Genomic DNA, 13,741 nt, shown 5'->3' on the forward strand with positions numbered 1-13,741 from the left:
GCCTACCCACTACTTTTTCCCCATACCTGAAGGGAAGCAGCTCTGGGAACTAGGGGATCGGGGAGCCAGGGGCAGAGTGGGAGGATGTAGCGGGGGACACAGAGGGACGGCTGGGGGGGCAGAGCAGATGGAGGACCCGAGGAGCGGGATGGGGCGGCTTGAGGGGTTGCGGGAGCAGGATGGGGACCAGAGGGTGGTATGGGGGGCGTGGGGGGGCCTCCCGGGTACGGGATGAGGGAGATGGAGGATGGGAGGACCGGGGACGAGATCCCAGGGCCCGCGGGGCTCGCTGGGCGAGCGTGAGGCGTGTCCCCATCCTCAGACCTCCTAGGCCTCGAGTAAAGGTTGGAGGAGATAAATCTTCCGAGATTCCTTCAAACCTCAGTGCCCAGCAAGTCCAAAGTCCAGAGTTCAGACCTGTGACCCCGTTTTTTATTTTATGCAGAAAAAGCAAGTCATTTTTTATTTGCTCTCCTTCCGCCTACACTTCAGACCTGAAAACAACATAAAATAGAGATCATAATCTCTGTACCGACCTAGAGAAACCTGTCCTGTCCCTTCCTATTTCCCCAAACCGGACTCGAGGAGGAGGGGGTTCCATTCCCTCCCGCCTGACATCTCCTTCCAACCCCAACAGCAGTGAGCCGGGCCTTGGAAAATTGCAACCCTGCCAGGAGCTACAGTGTCTTTAGAACAGGCTCGCTGTGGCCCAGCAGCGAGGGATATGCTGTGCCCTGTAGGATTGCCATGTGGGGTGACTTGGGGTTAATGGCCTCAGGCATCTGCTCCACTCCCCAAGCATGGAAGAAGTGGGGGGGCTCCCTCCTCTGGCTGTAGCTTCCCAAAGGCTTGTGTCCAGAATCTTGGGAGCATGAGGCAACTCAAGAGTATTTTCTGCAAATGAACAGCTTCCTCTGCCTTTTACTTCAGAGGGAAAGCACCACCAAACAAAAGCAGTCAGCCATTCCTCCCTTGATACTCCAGGGCTGTCTTGCTTTTCAATTGTATCTCCTTTGTTCCCAGTACACCATTATACTGTCCTGAAATTTCAATAATATGGCTTGAAAACCATGTCCAAACTGCTTTTCATATCTGGGAGGCCATCGAAAGTTTGCCAAAACTGTGTTTTGAATTTTGCTTCGGAAATGTGGTGAGATAAAAGAGGATTTAAGATACATTAAGGTACTCAGTCCACATCCCAGGGGTTCTTTTTTTTTTTTTTTCTTTTTTTTTTTTTAGTGGGCTCAGAACAGTAGGCAATCAAGCAAATCAGAAAGACTCCTTCTCTGCAAATGTCACATGACCACCGTCCTGTGCCTGGGAACCCACTCCACCAGTCACCAGCCCACCTTTGAGAAAATGTCTTTCTGAGACTCCAAATACACTTTCTCCTGAAAAGTCCTCCTAAGCCATGGCGAGGTGTGGTAGAAATAATGTTCTCAGCTTTCCACTTCAAGTCTGACAGGGCTTTTGTGAATCAGCCTGGGCACTTAACATTGGTTTTTCAGGAATGTTCCACCTAAGAGCTAAACAAGGGACCTAGAAAATAATTTGTGAAACACACCTCCCCTAAATTGGGGCTGTCAGTCTGTCCATTTTCATGCTTCTCCAAACCCTGGAAAACTATAGGAAATTTAGTGTTTGGGTAAGCATAACCCCAAATGCCAGTTCTGCCAACCTTCTTAGTTAGCTGGTTCTAGGAAAATTCTTCAAGCTTTCGGCTCAGTTTACAGCATTTTGCTTTTGAAAGACACAGTGTCACTTCTTTCAAAGACCCCTGATGCATGTTCTGACCTACTTGGCACATTCCCAACAATGGTTTTTTCTTTTGCAGACAAAAGTCCGTCAATAGGGTGATTTATCTCTACACCAAGGTGGGGGATTCCTCTAGGCCCACACTACGCTTGCCTCTCCTGGATCTTACAGAACAGAACAGGCACAGTCACCTCTCCTACCCCCACTCCAACCCAACCCCCGTCCTCTTGTTTGTGTTCTGTTCCCTTCCTTTGCAGTCTGCTACCAGTTTATTGAACTGGCTCCCTGAATGCCCCCCCTCCTCATTCTGACCTTTCTTTGGGGCCCAAACCCCATTTCCTACTTCCTGTTGCTGTTTCTATGAGCATATCTGACCCTCCTGCTCCCCACTTCTCTTGCATTCAGCATCTTGTGTCCCCAAACCTCCCGGCTTCTAGCCCCTGTTAGCACAGCTCCGCCACTTCCATCCTGCCTGGCAGTCCTGGTGGATACTTCTTGCTTCCTCAAGGCCCCTCCTTTACCTTAACTCCTGCCCTTCTCCTGATGGGTATCAGGATTCCAGCCTCACTCCCCTCCCACCCAATTCCTCAGGAAACACAGAACACAAGATGCATGCACTAGGACGTGAGTGTGTTGGCGGTTCCCCAGACAGAGTGTATTTTCGGGCCAGATAAAACTAGAGTGTGAGCATTCTGTGTCAGAAGCAAGTTGGATAAGAGCAGGGCTGCCCTCCAGGAAGAGTGGAAGGAAAGATACAGCGAGAGAAAGGACTGATGCCCAGGGCAGGCAGGGATGGTCAGCAGCCAGAAGGCAATGAAGTTAGAAAGGCCTCCAGCAGTCTAAGGGCTGTTGGACACGCACACCCCAACCTGCCCTCCCACAACATCTGCCCGAGCTCCCCCCTTAGGAACAGGAGACAGGTCCACGTTTCCTGCACCACCTCCACAGGCCCTGTGCTCTGAGTGTCCTGGCCACATTCCTGGCCAGACTCCCTTTCCTCAAATCTGGCAGCCACGCTGATCCGCAACAGATAGATCACATCCGGAGTCAGGGAACCCAATGGTGCACACACCCCAGGAGCGAGTGTGCAGCCTGTGCAGAGGGCAGCCAGCACCTGGTGTCCCCGGCACATCTCTTCCCCGTGCTCGTAGTGAGGCTGTGTGGCCAACCCGCTTGGCATCATTAAAGCTTCTGAGCACTGTAGGGGCCGCTGTCAGCCCCCTGTGTGAGAATTCCCACACAGAGGACCCGGTTCCTCTGGGGAAGTTGCACCAAGAGCCTGGAGGGCCACCGCCAGCGTGTGTCACCACCCAACAGATGCCTCTGTTCCTGCAGGAATTCCTCTTCTCATTAGTTGATTGTAGAAGCTGCTGTCAGTGCCGTCTCCCCGAGACTAACAGAATATCTGGGTGACAGTTCTTAAGACCTGGGGGTCTTATTGGAGCGATAAATGTAACAACATCCGAACCTGCTTATCCATCACAGAGCACTACCGCGGGCCCTGAGACACCGAGTGCTTCCCAATGTGAGGCAAAGGATGGCCGTGCCACCGTGGGTCTCCTTGCCATGTCTTTGGACCTGAAGCCAGCCAGCTGAGCTTCTATGCACGCTGCCCGGTCACAGAAACTATGGGCAGCAGGGAAGGATGTCTTACCTGAATGACAGCAGTGCTTCTCAGACGCTGACTGAAGGGCCCAGGACACCCGGGGACTTGGTGACATGTGGATCCTAGTTCACAAGGTGGGGTTGGGGGGACCTGAGATGGCATTTCTCACAAGCTCCTAGGGCTGGTCCCTGAGCCAGGGTCCGCACAGCAACGTGACCCGGTGTCCAACAGCAGGCTGGATGGGGATACCACTATAGATGAACAGAGGCTTGAAAGAAGTGACAACCAGATGCTACGCATGGCGACAAAACCAAGAGAGAAGATACTGCTGATGACTACAAGGGAATTTAACACGGACTGGAAAGTAGATGAGATTAAGGAACTATTAATAATATTGAGTGTGTTAATGATACTTATGTGATATTGTTAAACCCTTACTTGGTATTTACGAGGTGTGATTAAAAAAAAAAAAAATACGGTGAATGCTGCTGCCGAGTGCCATTCAACAGAAAGGCAGGTGAGAGAAGGTATGTTTTAAAGTATGTCGTAAATCATCCTCCATCATGACAATGCTCCATGTCACACATCATTTCTGGTATATGGCAATTTCTGTAAAATGAAAACATTACAGTGTGTCCTCATCCACCTTTTTCACAGGATCTGGCTCTGTGTGACTGACTTCTGGCTCTTCCCCAAAGTCAAAATGACCATGAAAGGTAAACGTTTTGAATCAATTCAGGATATTGAGGCAGCCACAAGAGAGCTACTAAAGACATTCACGAAAGAGGACTTCCAGAACTGCTTCTGAAAGTAGCAAGAATGATGGGATAAGTGTGTTTGAAGTGAGGGGGTGTATTTTGAGGGGGATTAATGGCAATGTGTCTTTTACTGTATTCAGTTTTTTAAATTTAAACATTCACCGTATGTTTAGATCACACCTCATATGTTTGTGTATGTTTGTGTAATATATAATACACATATGTATTATATGTATAATATATATGTACACGCTTGTTGTTATTTAATGGAAACTGACAGTGTTGAGCTTTCTGAGCCCTGTGATCTTGGAAAACAGCAAAGGTTAAAAAGCACCCCTCGCATTGTATTCTCAAAAATGGCTCCCTGCAGAGAAGCCCAGCCCCATCTGACTTAGATGAGACTCAGGGTGTTCCTTTGTTTATCTAGGACAAGCCAGACATAACCCGTTTGCACTCCCTTTTTTTGCATCATGGGTCCTGAGCTGGACTGTGGTCCCCACTTTTCAGTTGGAACAGCTTCTCTCCCCTGCCACCCTCTGCCTGGGCCAGCAGAGACCCCTCCTGAGAACAGGTGGCCTGGAGGGAACCTGCTCAGTCTGCTGTCTCAACTTAGTCTCCACACCCAGCTCTTTCTTACCTGGTTTACTACTCTATAAAGAAAATCTCTCTGAGACCAGCTCTTGAGAAACTTCCAGAGTTCTCACTATGGCAGTAGTCCCCCACTCTGCCAACATTTGCAATCATCCTTTTGAATAAAATACTAAATCCAGATTTGTTTTTATTTGACAAAAAAATATTTATAGGTGGAATTATATGAAGGCTGGAGCTGAATTTAAATATATTCCAGCAAGAGGGGAAAAAAGGAGAGGGTAGATGAAAAATATAAGGCAAAATTGTTGAAGATGAGTACTGGGCACATGAAGGGATTTTTGTGTCTGTTTGAAATTTTTCATAATGTATTTAAACCGTTAATGAGTCATGCCTTCTCCTATAGGGGGCAAGAGAGGGCCGCAGCTGGAGGTCCGTGAAGCGGATCCTTCTGTCTTGAGCCCTAGCTTGACTTGGGCCCCAGCCAGCCTGCTGTACACCTCTGCTCCACGGTCTGAGGCAGGGCCAGCACCCAGCCGTACAAGCCTGTTGGGACCGTGGGGATTAATGTGCTCAAAACATACGCTTTCCACTCAGCAGGTCTGACGGGCTTCAGAACAGGCGTCCCCACGATGTGCCACTTTGGCATGTGGATTATTTTGAGCTGAAGGCAATTGAGACCCTGGAGCTCATGAAAAACTTTTATCTCGCCATTAAAGAATTTAAATTAGGGGCCTTGCCCATCATAAGAGTTATCACCAGAAATAACTTTGTATGACCTGTCTATAGGGCAGGGCAACTACTAATTACTGAACATCTGCTCTTCTTATTATCCTGCCAAGGTCCTTCCTCCCCTTTGAAGCCCAAAGGCACGTTACCCCGTGCTTAGTTCAGAATGTCACATATGCCTCATTTTCCCTTTCTGTCTCTGAACCTCTCATGGATGTGGGGTCTCTGACTCCTGTGTCTGAGGGTTTCCCACATATGTAATTAATGTGGGGCATTTTTCTCTTGTTAATCTGTCTCATGTCTGTTTAATTATTAGACAAGCCAAAAGGACCTTAAGGGTAGAGGAAAGTTTCTTTCTCCCCCACAGGTCCCTGTGAGGCCTTCTGCTCCTGCAGGGAAACATGCAGATGTTACGAGTAAAGGGGAAGGAACTAGGATGAGGACATAAAAATGACCAATGTGGGGACATTATGAGGTTTCCAGTGATCCCACAAATTGCCCACTTCTCTGAGTGGGAGCTGGGTGGCTTCCTTGAGCAAGTGCAAGAGACCTTGTTCTGAGGGCAAATTTCCCTTCCGTCCTTCCCGCCCTTTTCTTTGCCTTATAGGTGAGATTCAGGCCAGGACAATTAGTGAAATAATTTTGTTGGGATCACAGGCAACAACGGAACTGTTCCCGGAACACCAGACCACAGGGTCACTCTACATGGGTCTTTTGGGCTGGGGAAAGCCACTCTCCCCAAGGCTGCAGTGGGTAAGAGCTTGGATCCTGGAGACCTTGCAGGTTCAAGTCTCAGCTGATTGCTTCTGGGTGTGTGACCCTCCTCGGGTCACATCACCTCGCGCACAGAAGGACTCAAGGAGAAAACGAAAGGGGCTTAGCCAGCGTCTGGTGTGCGGAACGTGCTGAGCGAATGCTGGCTGTTTTCTTGTTCCTGTTCCAGATCCTCCTCAACTCAGGGCTTCATGTACATTTTCATCTGAGAGTAGATTCCCAGGTCAGAAGGCCCCATATGCCCCACTTGCCTTACAGAAAGCCACCTTAGAGTCTTTTTTCCATGAAGATCTTTAAAGAAGAAAAACAAGTTAAGGGAGACGGCAGGTCCAAAGTCTTCTGGCTCTCCACTCTGCCAGGGTAATTTACAGCTGCAGGGCGACCTATACAAGTGAGAGGCTTGATTATAAATAAAGCAAGGAGATGGGTTTTGAGTGTGGTTCATAAGTCAGACTCTTACAGCTGGTTTTTCTTCCCTCATCCTTTCAATACAGATTCAAATGCCAGTTATTTTGTAGGCTCTTGGCATTACAGGAAGCTTAGGATTTGGTTTTGGAGACAATTTTATAAGAGTGTTATCCATAAGCAAGATTTATCTTTATAATAAGACAAAATGAACATTTTAAAGAAAAATATTGTGATACAACATGGTATTATGTAATGACCCTAATAAGGTTTTGTACGAGATACTGTACTTCGGGAGAGGGAGCAGGTACTTCTTTCTGGGCAGGTGAAGGAAGCCCCACCCAGCAAGTGTTGTTTGTCAAGTCTTGAAGGATGGTGGGAGTCTGCACTGCAGAGAGCTAGAAGTAGGCTTCTGCCTCAAACTGCACCCTGATAGACAGTCCTCGGGAAAGTCAGAAGGACATCAGAGGAGGGCAGGTATCACACTCAGCAGATACTGTGATCCCCACCATCCTTTCTCCTCTTCTTCCTTTCATAATAGAACCTCCAAGTTTTAGTGTTTTATTATTCAGCTCGGGCCGCTGTAACAATGGGCCACAGCCTGGGTAGCTTAGACAACAGACATTTATTTTCTCACAGTCCTGCAGACTGGAAGTCCGAAATCAAGGTGCTGAGAGGGTTGGTTTCTCCTGAGGCCGCTCTGCTTGGCTTGCAAACAGCCATCTTCTCCCTGTGTCTTCACATGGTCTTCTCTTGGTGCGTGTCTGTGGCCTAATCACCTTTTCTTATAAGGAGACGAGTCCTATGGGATTAGCGCCCACCCTAATGAACTCAGTTTAACTTAATCACCTTTTTAAAAGCCCTATCTCCAAATGCAGTCACAGTAAAAAATATTTCTACTGTGGAAAAATGACGCTCTTAACTTTGGAACTTAAGACCAACAATATAAACTAAAACTGTCCCAGATTCACGACACAAAAGTTATATACCCGGAGAAATCCACTTCACTTACACCTGAAATGGGGCTAACAGATTTAGCAAATAAAAAATACATATATAGGGCATCCAGTATGACCTTCACTAGCAAAGTATTCATGTACACTGCACTTCAGATTTGACGGGCATTCTGTATTTAGCTGGCAATCCTATCCTGAAGGCATATGAAACACTGTGACCCAGATTTCCTTAAACAAGCAGTAAAGAGATTTTTTTTCTTGAGAATTTTTCTTAAAAAGGTCATTAGTCCGAAAGCACAATAATGTCCTTTGTTTCTCAGCTTTTTTCTTTTGATGTTTTCTAACAGCCTGAGCACCTGCCTCTCTGTCACCCTCGCAAAGTTGACAGCATCCTTTGCCTTAGATGCAAAGGAGGTCCCACTCTGCTACTTAAACCTGGATTTCAGGGGAAGAGGTATCAGGACTTACTAGGTTAGGAAGCAGTGAGGCAAGGCACAGGGTCCTCCAAGGCCAATGGGAAATGTTTTTAATACACAAAGGTAAATATCAACAATCTAGACTAGTAACCCAATCCTTAGAATATTAACTTTAAAATAAATACTTGAAGCTGGAGTTAGGGTCGTATCCAAATTGTATTCAAACATAAGAGCACAAACTTCCAAAGGATTTCTGTGGTCAGCCAGTCCATCAAACAAATTGATTCAAGACCACTGTGATTACTATAAGGGTAAATGCAAATCTGAAAAACAAATTTTAATTTAAAATTTTCCCTAGTGCCAAGAGGGAGTGAGAAATGCCTCGCCTCATCAGCATTTCTTTTAAAAAACTCAACACCGGGCATGTTCTCACCCTCCTTGAGATACATGTAAAATTTTCTAAAAGTGGAAGCAGCCTCTCGGCAGGTTTGTGTCCTAGGATGTCTTTCTTGGGTGTGGAATGCTGTCTTTGAAATGGGAACGTGGAGGAGGGTCCCCCTGTCTGGAGGACCTTAGCCCAGGAGCTCGTCTGCAAGATGCAACTTCCTCTTGTTGAAAAGACAGGAGTTTCATTTCTCCTTTGGATAAAGACAACGGACACGTATGTCATGGGTGGTATCAGCCCAACTACACAAAAGGGTGGAATTCTTTCTGTCTTGGCCATCTCTTAGCAAGCTGCCTGTGAGGCACCCCACATTCTGGCTTTATGCTTATTCAAAATAATACAACTGTTTCTTTCTCTACCACCTTTCTGGAAAGGATTTCTGGGCCAGGAGGAGATTTCATTGCTACGTTTGTTGTTAGGCCAATGTGCAGGCTTGGGGATTTTTATAACATCCCTAAAGTGATTCCCACGGACAGCCATGCTGGGAAACATAGACTCTCACCTTCCTCAGACCTCTGATGTCTCTGCTCACATCTTCTTAAAGTGCTGAGTCCACTTTCTTTCCTGAAATAAGTGCTAACTCCCAGACCTTTACCTCCAGCTGCTACCCCTTTTCCGAGCTGTAGTCCTATTTTTTCAGCAACCAAATGGACATGTCCACCAAGATACCCAGAGTGTGCCTCCAACTCAATACAGTTAAACTGAGCTCATCTCCCCACAAACACTGTGCTCCTCTCGTGGCTCCTACCTTGCTTTGGGGCACCACCAAGTAATCTATCTGCTCAAGCCAGAAACTCCTCAAAAATACATTATTACAACGTTATAAATGCTTGCTGAAAAAAATTGAAATCCAACAGAACTGAGGCGAAAAGAAAAGGTATTCTTCACTACGCTCTCCTATTCCCTTTTTCCAGATGCTTTCCTCTTAAGATTAAAAAAATTAATTATGGAATAGAATTAATGAACAAACTAATCAGAAACAGTCTCAGAGATAATAGAGAAAAAACTGAGGTTTGCGAGATGAGAGGTGGGGTAGGGATGAGGGAGAAGGTGAGGGGATTAGACAGCACAATCGGTAATCACAAGATTGTCACGGGGATACAAAAGACAGTTTGGGGAACATAATCAATAATGTTATAAAGATTTTATAGGGTATCCAATGGACACCTGTCTTATTAGGGAGACCACCTCAGGGATAATGTAGATGCCTGATGACTGCATTGTACACCTGAAGCTGAAGCTGAACAATAATGAATGTTAAATATATATATATATATGTATATATATATATATATATATATATATATGGTCACAGGATGTGTAGTACAGCATAAGGAATAGTCAGTGGAACTGTAACAGCCATATGATGCCAGAGAGGTAGTAGATGGGGGGGGGGTTATCACTTTGTGAGGGATGTAAATGTCTATTACATTGTTTTGTACGCCTGAAACTATTAATTAAAAAATTAATTATGTAATTTTTCACGTATATGGAAAAGTGCACAAGAGAAACCAACCCCAATGCACACACCCTTTTAAAGGCCTCCTTACAATGTTGGTGTGCAGCCTCCTGGAGGTGCCTTTGAATGTAAATTCTTAGAGGCAGGAACAATGTTTGTGGGGCTCTTTGCATTGTGACTAGCTCCCAGTACCCGCAACTAGGTGACACTTAAAGACATGTTGGTGATGATGGCAAATGGAAGCAGAATAACATTATTTGTGAGCTATTCATACAGCTCTCTGGGTCTGTGTCTGTGCGGGCTTAGCAATACCAGGCATACTCTGTGAACCACATAAAAGCCTACTTAGAAAAAGGAGAATCCTGGGACATTGGCTCTCAACCTCACCCCTATCCTGAAAGAATTCACCTGCTCCACTCCATAAGAGGCAATGTATTCTACTTTATGACATTTTACCTCTATGAGAGCATCTTGGAGCGTGCCCTATCACGTCAGTGTCAAATGTTCAATACTAAAAACTGGGCAGGAACAGAGCTTGACCTTACTGGTCCCGTTTGTGTAATTACTACAGTTTTCATCTTCCACTGTGGTATTTGTATCAGGAGTAACCAGTATTTGGTAGTGATTTCTCACTAAAGATGTCCCCATTCTGCTAATTCCATGGTAAGCTGTAGATGAGTGTACATCTCATAGTGGTATCTCTCGGAGTCAGGGTATTTTTAGCTTAGAATTTACTAGATTTTCTGTAGCTGATGTTTGGTCTTCATGAACGTCAGCTTCAGTACCAATTAGGTATTTCTTTTTCCTCCATTGAGCTCTATCTTAGGAAGCGAAATGATGTCACCTGTATAATTTTGGGAACAAATGTGTCATAAAACGTTCAACCTGACAGAAGCTTGCTTTTTTCTTCTTTTATTGTTACTGTACCATCCTAAAGGTTTTATCAGATTCCTTGGAGAGTTTTGCATCGGTTGAATGCTGTGATGAAGGGCCTCAAGAACAAATAAGTATAAAGTTAATTTCATGCATTTCCCATTCCTTCAGGTAAACAGTGAAGCAAATTGTTCACAATGACTCAAAGGAATTGAATCAACAAAAGATAACTGTGCTTATAGTCCCAGGATTTGTTTGGAGACGCTGCTTGGAAAAAGAATATTTAAACAGTCTGAAGTGACAGAAAGTTCGGGAGGGTGTTTGTTTTTAGAGACTTGTTGACATTTCTCAACAGCCACCTCCATGCTGGGCAGTGCAACCCCTCATTCCACACGTGGGGGCTGCAAGCTCTCAGCTATTCCAAACACAAGTGCAGGAAAGGGACCCGCTGGTGGCCCGCTCTCCTCTCCTCCTCTCAGGTGCTACCCTTCAACCTTTCAACCTTGCTGCATCCCCTTCCTGTCCATCAGTGCAGGGCCATGTAGTGACGTCTCCTCCTCTCTTAAAATTGTGGTAACATATACTTAACATATAACATTTGCCACCATAACCACATTTAAGCATACGGTTCAGTGCACTGAGTACATTCACATTGTTGTGCCACCATCACCACCATCCACCTCTAGAGCTCTCTGATCTTCCCATTAAACAACTCCCCATTCTTCTCTCCCAGCCCTGGCACCCACCATTCTACTTTCTGTCTCTGCGAATCTAACTATTCCAGGGGTCTTATATGAGTGGAATTACACAGTATTTGTCTTTTTGTGTCTGGCTTATTTCTATTAACAAAATGTCCTCAAAGTCCCTCCATGCTGCAGTGCAGGGAGGTTTTAAATAGTTTTGTAGCCCACATAACCTTTCCACTGCCGGGAGGTGCTCAAGACATAATTTTGATTGATTCTATTTTCCTCTTTGAGCCTACAGGACACATTTCTGTCTGGGTGGGTCAGGGTGTGGTGAGAAGAAATCTCTCTGCATGGAGAAGGAAGTAGTGAGGGTCATACGTTTCTGAGAGGTCCTGCGGGCAGCTCTTTAATCTTCATGAAAGTTGGAAGGAAAGGGTCCCTCAGAGCATGCCCAAAACTTTTAACCTCCATTTGCCAAAGCCATTGAAAAGAAAAGCACATCTGAAAAAGAGAGTATCCGCATAAAATCTGTTGAGTTTTCCTAGGAATAAGCCTGAGACTCACAGTCTCCTACAGGCATGTTTTTCTCAGAAAAGGCATAGAGGGGAAATATTAATTGAGTCATAAGCTAGAGAGAGCTGAGAGCATTCAGGAAAAGTAAAAACCGCACAGTGCTAAGGTTTCCATCGAGAGTGATAAGAAGAACTTGCCACCAATGGGAGGTAAACATAAACAGTAGAATTTATGTGTTCGTTCTCAGCAAAGAGTGTTGATGGCAAACTCCTGCACTCACACATCTGGAGGAGCACTAGTGATTTCAATGTGCCAGAAGGGCACTGTGTGGTGTCTGCGTGTCTGACCCCGGCTTTGCCTCCTGCCATGTGACCTGTTTACCTGAGCTGTGAGGACCAGGGATGCTGACTGAGTAATCTGGTACCCGTGACTTTCTCACAGACAAAAGGACAGGATGAAGGAGGTGGGTTTACATCCTTGTTGGCACAGCAAAACCCTGTCACTGACACCTGTCAGGGGCAGGGGCCACAAGGATAGAAGCAGAAACATTTCCTAAGGAGGGTCCGATCGGTCAGCTCAGTTATGCCAGGCCAGTGTCAGAAGCTTCCATCCTCCACAGAGAGGAAGTGCTGAGCCTGGACTGGCAGCTCCCAAATGACAACTGCTGGTCAGAGCTTAGGAGGCCCCACAATCGGCTGTAGTAAGACTCACGGCCGCCCTGTGCCAGGTGGTGCTGAGTGCCGATTGCACAGCGCCTAACGCAGTGCTCACACAGCCCCATGAGGTAGGTGCTATGATTCTCACTTTAGGGTGAAGGAAGCTGTGGTGCATGCGCCCACATGCACACGAGGATCACCCCCTCCATCTCGCAGGCACCCCCACCCCCCGCACACCCGTGCATGCTCATGCACACACAAGGAACTTTCCTGAGGCCACGCAGCCAGTTTGTGGCAAGGCAGGACTCAAAGCTGGCAGCTGGCTGCAGGTTCCCTGGTGCCAAGGCCACAGCAACTCCCTGGAACCCCACAGGAAGGCCGGAGCCCCCAAGCCTGAGCTGCTCCGCTGTAGTGCAGAGTCCAGCTCTGGGAAGGGTTGGAGGAAGCTGCGTGCCTGCCCCGAGCCATGATGCCCAGTTGGAAGCAGTGCTCACCAAAGTGGTGTAGGTCTCGCGTGCTCTGGCCCTCACGTGCTCACTCATTTCACTCTGGGTCTAGCAAAACCCCAGGTTGCAGATCTCAGGGCTGGCCTTACCCGGGGCCCACAGTGCCCTCTGGTGGCCACGGCGACGGCAGTGGCTCGGTCACTACCAGGACTAAGGATTCTGGGGAGGTCCTGGCTGAGGGGCATATGGGAAGTGATGGCCGCATGAGTCCTGTTCCTGAGCTGCCCCTGCGCCTCCCCTGGATGAGTACAGAGGGTGGACGAGGACAGAGGACCCCCCTCCTCACGAGAGTAGGCCAGGACAGGATTCAAAAGTTGAAATGGGCCCATCCCCTGTTTAAGGTGCCATCAGGAAAGTGTCTTCTGGGACACCAAGATAACTCCATCACAGACTCCACCCTGCCAAGCTCTGGACCCAGTGATCACATGACTGCCAGCAACCTGACAGGCAGGGCTGGTTACTGTCCCAACTTAAAGATGGGAAAGTGAGACCTGGAAGTTTGCTAACTTGGGCAGTGTCACGAAACTATAAACAGAAGTACAGGGTCTATGCAGCTCTTATCCGGGTCCTGTGACTCTTGAAAACATTGGTACTTAATTTCTGGTCATAAAAATGT

This window comes from Rhinolophus sinicus, linkage group LG04, assembly GCF_036562045.2.
Source record: "Rhinolophus sinicus isolate RSC01 linkage group LG04, ASM3656204v1, whole genome shotgun sequence".
Classification (NCBI taxonomy): domain Eukaryota; kingdom Metazoa; phylum Chordata; class Mammalia; order Chiroptera; family Rhinolophidae; genus Rhinolophus; species Rhinolophus sinicus.